The following is a 9,394-nucleotide window of genomic DNA, read 5'->3' on the forward strand; positions in this document are numbered from 1 at the left end:
AACAAGAGGGAATTAGACAAGCCTGGAGACCAAAGAAGGCAATTAATGGCTTAGATTTTAAACTTAATCCCACCAGAATCAATCACAACATTGTCAAAGGCCAAACTACATGGGCTTCTCTGTGTTATGTTAATATAAGGCAAATAGTTCTTCCGTTGGCCACACTGCTGGGCTTGTGCTCTAAGTTGTCAATAAAGTCCTACCCCAAATATGTTGTATGCGACTGTGAAGTTAAGTTCATCTAGGCACAAAGAAATTAGTTATAAAATCAACACACACAGTGATAGTTCAAGTCTGGCCATTATGCCAGCAGATACACTATTACCCTACTACTGTATTTTGTGTGACAATAAATTTTAGTGGAAAAGAAAATCACGTGGGAGCTTAGAATGATAAAGTTATTTCTTTCTCACATCTTTGAGGCAGCTGCTTGGCATATCTTGATCTAGGACTCTGCACTGCTTCTATGTAAGACATTTCTAGTCTCAACATGCACTTGTGTGGTTGTCATGGCAGCAGAAAAGATGGCATTTGGACTCTTCTTTCCATGCTTCTGTTGGAAATGATGTACACTGTGTTCAAGTGTCATTGACAATCAGGTGATCATTTTTCAATATGGAGAGAAGTACAACTATTGGCCAACAGAGCAGAAGAGAACCAGGATGGTTGGCGAGGTGTGCTGCCAATTCAACTGTAGCTTATTTGAACCTCGTGAAAAGCCAAGAGCTAGTTCACAAGCATCTTGATTTTTTCCAGTGACAATGCAGAAACATCTTAATTACCCAAAGACCCACAGATAGAATGTAAACCCGCTCTGGCAGAAGATGTGATGCCCTTCTAACTTGCAGACACTGCTTGGCTTTGTAGGTTGGTAACTCTTCAAATGGCAAACCTAGAATAGAAGTGGAACCCAGTAATTCAGAGATTCCAAGACTCTGGAGAGTTCCCAAGGATTCCCTTTCAGATGCCTGAGTTGAGAAGTGATGTATGCTCTACCCCCAAACACACATTCTCACACGCATGCATGCACACCACACCACAGACAGTCAAGGATCGCAGGCAGTAAGTAGACAATCACTTGAGACATACCAGTTTGTGGTGAAGAATGGGTTGGAGGGGATCATAGCAAACAACAAAACAATACTTAAACATTGTAGTGGCTACCGACAGATGACGGACGGCCATCTAAGCTGTCAGAATCAGTGGCTCACTAACCAATATGAGTGGAGATGAGGTAAAGTCAAGGCTAGTCCAGTACTGGCATACACAATAGAGTAAATGAGATAACTTTGGCCATCTGAGAAGTAAAGATTTGAAAAAGAGAGAATGAAGCGTTCATGTTAGGAAATAAAGCTGACTTGTCAGGCATTAAGAAAACAAGTTGAAACTTGGGAAAGAAACAAGATCAGAGACAAACACTGAAAGATTTATCAGCATGCAGGCTGAAAGCTATGTGGCAAGGTAGAAGAATGAGTGTGATCACTTGAGGGAATTTATCACTTTCAGTTTTGCTGACAAAAATGATCCAACTTTGATTATTCATTTTTGGCTTTGCTTATATTAAAATGCACCTCTCCATCCCATCCCAGATTTCAAGCTGTACTACAGAAGAATAGTAATAAAAACTGCATGGTATTGGCATTAAAAACAGGCAGGTGGATCAATGAAATCGAATCAAAGACCCAAACATAAGTCCACACACCTATGGGCACCTGATTTTCAACAAAAAAGCCAAATTATGCAATTAAAAAAAAACACCTTCAATTGATTGTGCTTGTCTAACGGGATACTGGTATGTAGAAGAATGCAAATAGATGCCTATTTATCATCGTGTACAAAACTCAAGTCCAAGTGGATCAAGGACCTCAACATAAATCTAAATACAGTGAACCCAATAGAAGAGGAAGGGGGAACTAGCCTTAAATGCACTGGCACAGGAGACAACTTCCTGAACAGAACACTGGCACTAACACAGCTACTAAGATAAACAATTCATAAATGGGACCTCATGAAACCGAAAAGCTTCTGCCAGGCAAAGGACATTGTCAGTAGAACAAAAATAAAAGTCTACAAAATGGGAAAATACCTTCACCAACTCTGCATCTGATGGGTAATTTCCAAATTATATGAAGAACTCAATAATTTAGACATAAAATCACAAATTATCTAATTAAAAAATTGGGTATAGATCTAAACAAAGAATTCTCAACAGAGGAATCTTAAATGGCAAAGGAACACTCTAAAAATGTTCAATATTCTTAGCCATCAGGAAAATGCAAATCAAAATGACTCTGAGATACCAACCTACACCTTTCAGAATGGCTAAGATCAAAAACACAAGTGACAGCTCATGCTGGAGAGGATGTGGAGTAAGGGGAACACTCCTCAATTGCTGGTGGGAGTGTAAACTTGTACAGCCACTGTGGAAATCAATATGGCGGTTTCTCAGAAAATTAGGAATTAGTCTACCTCAAGACCCAGCTATATCACTCTTGGGCATATACACAAGGGATGCTCTATCATTCCATAAAGACGCTAGCTCAATTATGCTCATACCAGCTTTATTCATAATAGCCAAAAACCAGAAACAGACTACATGTTCCTCAACCAAAGAATAGATAAAGAAAATGTGGTACATTCACATAATGGAGTATTACTTAACTGCTACAAATAATGACATTATGAATATTTCAGGCAAATGCATAGAACTAGAAAGAAATAATCCTTAGTGGGGTACCTCAGACCCAGAAAGATATATATGGTATATACTCACATAAGTGGATATTAGCTATAAAGTAAAGGATAACTAGGCTACAAATCCACAGAGATAGAGAAGCTAAGTAACAAGGAGAGTTCAAGGAGGGTTGCTTGGGACTCCTTGAGAAGGAAAAGTAATAGATTTCATGGGTGGACTGGTGGTGGGTGGGGATTGGAACAGGAGAGATCAGGTGTGGGGAGTATGGAGGAGGGCAGTATTGGAAGAGTTGAATGGAAAGGGGGACATATGGGGCTGAGGTAGAAACCTATTGCAATGGAAATTCACAGGAATCTATAAGAGTGACACTAGCTAAGATTCTTAGCAATAGGGAATATGTAACCAGAACTGGCCATTTCTGTAACCAGGCAAGAATTCCAATGGAGGGACCGGGACACCAACCCAGCCATAGAACCTTTGACCTGCATTTTGTCCTGCCTACAAGATGTACTGGAGTAAATGTGGTGCTGAAATTATGGGAGTGTCCAGGCAATGATTGCTCTAGCCTGAGACCTATGACATGGGAGACAGCTCAATCCTGACACTGCCAGAGGGCCATGAACCAGAGGTTGGATAGACCAGAGACCTAGGACAGAAGGACAGAATCAAACACGACTGGCAAAAAAAAAAAAAGAATGACCACATTTTTAATTTAAAATTTAATTTATTTTATATCCAACTACAATTTTCCTCCTGCCTCTCCTCCAAGTCCTTGCCACAATCTCCCTTCTGACCCCCCACCATCAATTCCTCCATGTCCCTTCAGAAAAGGACAGGCCTCCTATGAATATCATCCAAGCGTGACAGTTTGGGTTGCAGTAAGACTAGGCATCTCCCCTCTTACTAAGTCTGGACAAAGGAACAACACCCTCTATTTAGAGCAGGAAATATTTTCAGACATAAGGCAGAATATATAGTAGACAAGAAATAAAAGACTGACTTTTATAGCAGCTTGCAAATTCATTTATCAAACATTTGGGGTGTGAGGGAAATATTTTCATCTTATCTTGCAAATTCAGATTTATTAGACATTTCAGTATGTGAGGGAAATATTTTAATCTTATCTTGCAAGTTCAGATTTAGTAAACATTTGGGATGTGAGGGAAGTATTTTAATTTTATCTTCCCTTAAGTTTATTCAATCATGTGTGCATATGTGTATTCATCTCTTCATGCACGCAAATTCCAGCCACTGAACTTTGAATTAACATCTGCCTCATGTTCAGCCATGTTAGGGTGCTAAGGAAAAAGACAAGAATTATGTCACAGGAACTTGATTTGTTGTTATAGGGGAAGTAAGGAAGACACCCTGGACCAGTGTCTTGGTTATGACTTCAGTTGCTGTGAAGAGACACCATGACCATGGCAACTCTTATAAAGGAAAACATTTAATTGGGACTGGCTTACAGTTCAGAGGTTTAGCTCATTCAGGCCAGGAAGCATGGGAAGCATGGTGGCAAGAAGGCAGACATGGTGCTGGAGAGGTGTCTGAGTTCTACATCTGAATCCACAGGCAGCAGGAAGTCACTGTGACACACTGTCCTGGCTTGAGTACCTAAACCTCAAAGACTACCTCCTAGTGACACACCTCCTCCAGCAAAGACACACCTACTCCAACAAGGCCACACCTAATAGTGCTGCTCCCTACAGACCAATGAGGGCCATTTTTATTCAAACCCCTACAACCAGATTCTGGAAGTGTTCTATTTCATATTAAAATGTTCCAATTTTTACCCAAGGGCAATAAGAATTCTTTCAGTGGATGCTTTTAAGCCAAGGGGTCAACTAACTAATTGGAATTATTACTTTGGAGCAGTTTTGACACATGTATAAGACAGACTTGGGTGAGGAGGAACTCCCATGTGAACTTAGATTCTGGGCACATGGCAGTAGGCTGGCTTCCGGATGTCAAGCTAAGTATTTCCTTAAGTGTTGGGATACAGAAAACAAGTAGCACTTGTGAATCTATGTAGAAACAAGAAGAGGCAAAGTGGGGATTTTAATTGTGATTGATTTATTTCAGCTCATGAGCCTTTCCCTCTATGTACTATGCTGCCTGCTACCACATTTCAGTGATAGCTAGCAGACAGACAGCAGCAGTGCAGGGGCGGGGTCATAAGCGGACTCTCTGTGGACGGTCTAAGAGGGATCATGGGTAGAATGTGATGCCTGATGACGTATGGGGTAGAGATATGAACAAGGCCCGCATGGCTTCAGGATTTCAAGCTGAGAAAGTGGGCGATGCTTCCCCCTGAAGTTCCTGCTCTCTCCAGAGGAGGTACATGGCTACTTGCAGAGGGAGAAACGGATGGAGGGTTGGGATGACTCATTTAGGCTCTGACAGCCAGTCAGCGCTTAATCTCTTGGGGCCTGTCCTCACCAAGAAGTGACATTCAGATGAAGAGCGGAGGTTTCCAAGGTACAACCAAAATATTTGGTTCAAGAAAGCATAGCTGCCGATCCAAATTTGGTGTGGCATTGGAAACACAAAGGGAAGGAAAAAGTTCAAACTCAATTTAGAGAATTGCTCTCCTCTTGAGGACATCCTGAGGGGTGGGGGGGAATGAATACACTTATAATGGTTTTCTTTTATTTGGCTGGAGAATTTGATTAGAGAAATATGTTAGCTTCTTAATGTTTTTCACATATCCATATTGAAAAACTGATACTAAAAATGCCAAATGTTCAGTACTGCTTATTTCTTGAGTGTCTGTTATTACCTCCTAAGTTTGGGGTTGTGAACAAAATATTTTTCAGAAAAATGCTTTATGTGCTCCATTTGGTTATTTCTGTGTTGTTTGAAAAATACTTTGCGACAGGTTTATGGTCTCAGAACTTTAGGCATTACTGGAAAAACCACAAAAGATTACAGAATGTAGCCCAACTTTACAAGAAAATATACTCTTTTTAATATTATCACTATAATAAGGATTGAGTGAAGAAAAAAGACCCATTGATATTTGAAAGAGGCTGGGCAACAATATCTTTAAATACAGAAAGGGGCAGAAGGCTCAGTACTCTGCCAGGGCTGGTGGGATGGTTTGCTTTGGCAGTGCTTACGAATGTACTGATGGTTTGATTTTCCTCTGTATTTTACCATGTAATAAAAAACACATGGTAGTATGAATAACTGTGCTCTGGTGTTCTTGTTAATTTCTCTTCTTTTCTTGTTGATTAAAAACTACCCATGACCAATATAGTAATAGTGCATGTTATTCACCTAACTTAAAAGGAGTTTTATAATGAAAGCTACACAATAAAAATTGTTAAGGTCAAAATTCGGCACTGAGTGGTCTTTTTTAAATATAAGAAAACAAATAAGGTAGAAAGAGAAGCATAAGTAATAAACACATTTTTCTTCAGTCAACTGCCCCCAATTCAGAGAGTTTTAATAACATTATATCCTGATTTTGTCCTAAAACTGATGCCCTATACATTATTAACCAAATTGTCTTTCATTATAAAAAGATTTCACTGGTATTTGAATGTGTTTTATTGCTTAGTCAAGAAAACTGGGCTTTTCAAATGTTCACAATTTCCTCTTATCCAGTTTTTATTTCATATATATCTTTCCATCAGGCCTATGAACTGGGAAGTTTTGAGGCAGACAGAATTGAATTTCACATATAAAGTTCCTTTTACAAACACTCCAGTTACCAAATTCGGGCAAGACAAGTAGAAGCCCAGCTACTACAACCTCCCAGTCACTGTGAGCCTGGGGTATTTCTGGGGTATTGCCACAGTGTTTATGTCAATCCCACTGGAGTGTATCTCTTATCTAACAGCCCCAACTCTGGGGATTGGGAGCCACGGAGATGCTCAAAGGCTGGATACAGTTCAAATGCTTGTTATGCAAGTAGCAATGCTATTCTACAGCTTTGGGGAAGTTCGCTCTTCTGAAACAGCTACGGTCCACATCCAGGGGTGGGCTCAGAGGGGACTGCATCTGTACCTGCAAATGCTGGCTTTCAAGGCTGGAGAGGGAAAACAGTTGACAATTCACTGGGCAGCCTATTCTCCCTGCACATTGGCAGTGAGGAACCAGGATAGCGGTTTTGGCTATCACTTTTTCCAGGTAGCTGAAAACGGACATTGGTGGCTGGTAGAGAGGCTGCCGTTTGTACAGTTATGGTATTTCTATGTCAGAGATTGAACCCAGGCCCTCACGTACCCGAGACTGGTGAGTTTGAGCTGCTGCTGAGCTACACTCCCAGCCCGGCATTTGTGCTAGAGACAGGCACTGACTACAGCTCACCCAGTTGTGCTTGGAAACCACCAAGTGCTCTGTTCTCGAAACACGCCTGTTTTACAGCCTTGCATTCTTTCCTCAACTCAGTGATCTGGAGTTCTCAACACCCTAACGTTGCACACAGACCCTCACGTCTAGGCAGTAAACCCTTACTTATTGGTTCGATGTCTGAGACTAGCCGGACACAGCTAAACTTATTTTCTCTGTGTTCAGGATACAAATCGGGTTCTCACTTCCCAGACTGCTTCTGTATGGCTGCAAGGCACATTCTTACTAACAAAGTGGTTTCAAAATGAAGAAAGTTACAAAGTGTGGCACGGTTTCCAACTGTCACATTTTCGTTTGCAGTGGATACAGAGGACCCCAAGAAGATGTAGAAGAGAGGAATCACAGCGTAAAATGTTGGCGCCCCTGAATGATTTCTGTAATCAACCAGGATGAGCTTAAATTAAGTGGGTCCTACTGCGATCACTCAGCTAACACCCCCAATGAATAACTTTTTCATAGACTCTTAAAAGACCTTGAAAACCATGGTCAGAACCTGCCCTCGATGATGGATAGTAAGTGTTGCTTTAAGATGCTAAACACATGATGACTTGCTGTCATCAACAGATGACTTTTAACTCTGAATATGGCAAGCTCTGCATGAAGGATCAATTGAATAAATATTCCAAATTTCTGATTCCTGTAAATGACAGAAGATACAAATGGAGACAAAGAGCCGGGCGTTGGTGGCGCACGCCTTTAATCCCAGCACTCGGGAGGCAGAGGCAGGCGGATCTCTGTGAGTTCGAGGCCAGCCTGGTCTACAGAGTGAGTTCCAGGACAGCCTCCAAAGCCACAGAGAAACCCTGTCTCGAAAAATCAAAAAAACAAAAAACAAAAAACAAACAAAACAAAACAAAACCAAAAACAAACAAACAAACAAAAAAACAAATGGAGGCAAAGGTTGGTTTTCTCATGTGATACCTCATTTGAGGGGGTTAGGAAATACTCAGCTAGAAAAGTCTACTACAGAGACAAGCCTCTATCTTAGGAGAGTAGGCTTGTACAGATCTGAAGGTATAGACTTCAATACATGCTAAGATCTGATAATGCACATGTAGAGGGAACTGACCAAGGAGGTCTCTGTGGGTACCAGTGCAGAACCCTAGAGGTCATGGCATTTAAGGGGCAAGAAGGGGAGGGAAACTAGCTAAACAAGAGACCAACAGAAGGGAGAGGACTTCACTGGGTTTCCCAATGGATCTCCACCTACTATAAATCAGACTGACCCCTGGCATGTTTGTGACATCAGGAACTGGGTACCTCCAAGACAGATTAGGAGCTAAGCTTGACTTGTCATAAACAAATATTCAAAATCAAGGGGCACAATTTTTGTTTTCTAGAACTTTAAAAAGCATTATAAAGTGAGTTCCCAGCACCTTATCTTGTAAAAATCTGAGGCAGGCAGGGCCTCAGAGACCTTCCTCAGAATGATTTCTGTTCATTCTATTGTTTTCTACCCTCATTTTTTCTTCATAGTAATTCAAATAATGTATTATGAATTATTTCAACAGAGCTCTCGTAATTCACCACAACAATACTAGGTTCCTTCAGCAATGGTGGATCTGGGTCACAGAACTGCTGTGAATATTCATTGTCATAATTCACAGTGGTGCCAACTTAACACTTGTACATTCTATTTTCTTTTGGGGGGGGCTTTGAGTCCTTATCTTTTTCCTCAATATATTTTTTTATTTAAATTAGAAACATGCTTGCTTCACATGTCGATCCCAGCTCCCTCTCCTACCCCTCCTCCCTTGCCCCTCTACCAACCCCCCCCCAATCTCCCCCAATCCCCACACTATTCCTCAGGGAGGGCGAGGCTCTCCACGGGGGGTTTCCAGAGTCTGTCACTTCCTCTGGTGCAGGGCCTAGGCCCTCCCCCATGTGCCCAGGCTGAGAGAGCATCCCTCCATGTGGAATGGGCTCCCAAAGTTCATTCTTACGCCATGGTAAACACTGATCTACTACCCACGGTCCCAGATATTGCCGAGGCCTTACTGACACCACATTCAGGGGATCTGGATCAGTGCCCATGCTGGCCTCTCAGCCTCAAGTCTGGGGTTCAAGAGCTCCCCCTTGTTCAGATCAGCTGTTTCTGTGGGTTTCACCAGCACAGTCTTGACCCCCCTCCGTTCTGTTTTCAAGGCAGTGGTCCTATGTGCATCAGAGATCTCTTTGAGGGCAGAGGTTTCTCATTTTCTGTCCCCCTGTACTGCTTATAAAAGAATGTGTACATGGGAGATGTGCAGACAATACTTTGCTGGGTTTACTTTGTTAGGACTGGCAGCATTGATAGATTTATATTGGCATACTACACACACACACACACACACACACACACAC

Source organism: Mesocricetus auratus, unplaced genomic scaffold (assembly GCF_017639785.1).
Source record: "Mesocricetus auratus isolate SY011 unplaced genomic scaffold, BCM_Maur_2.0 Super-Scaffold_100023, whole genome shotgun sequence".
Taxonomy (NCBI): Eukaryota; Metazoa; Chordata; class Mammalia; order Rodentia; family Cricetidae; genus Mesocricetus; species Mesocricetus auratus.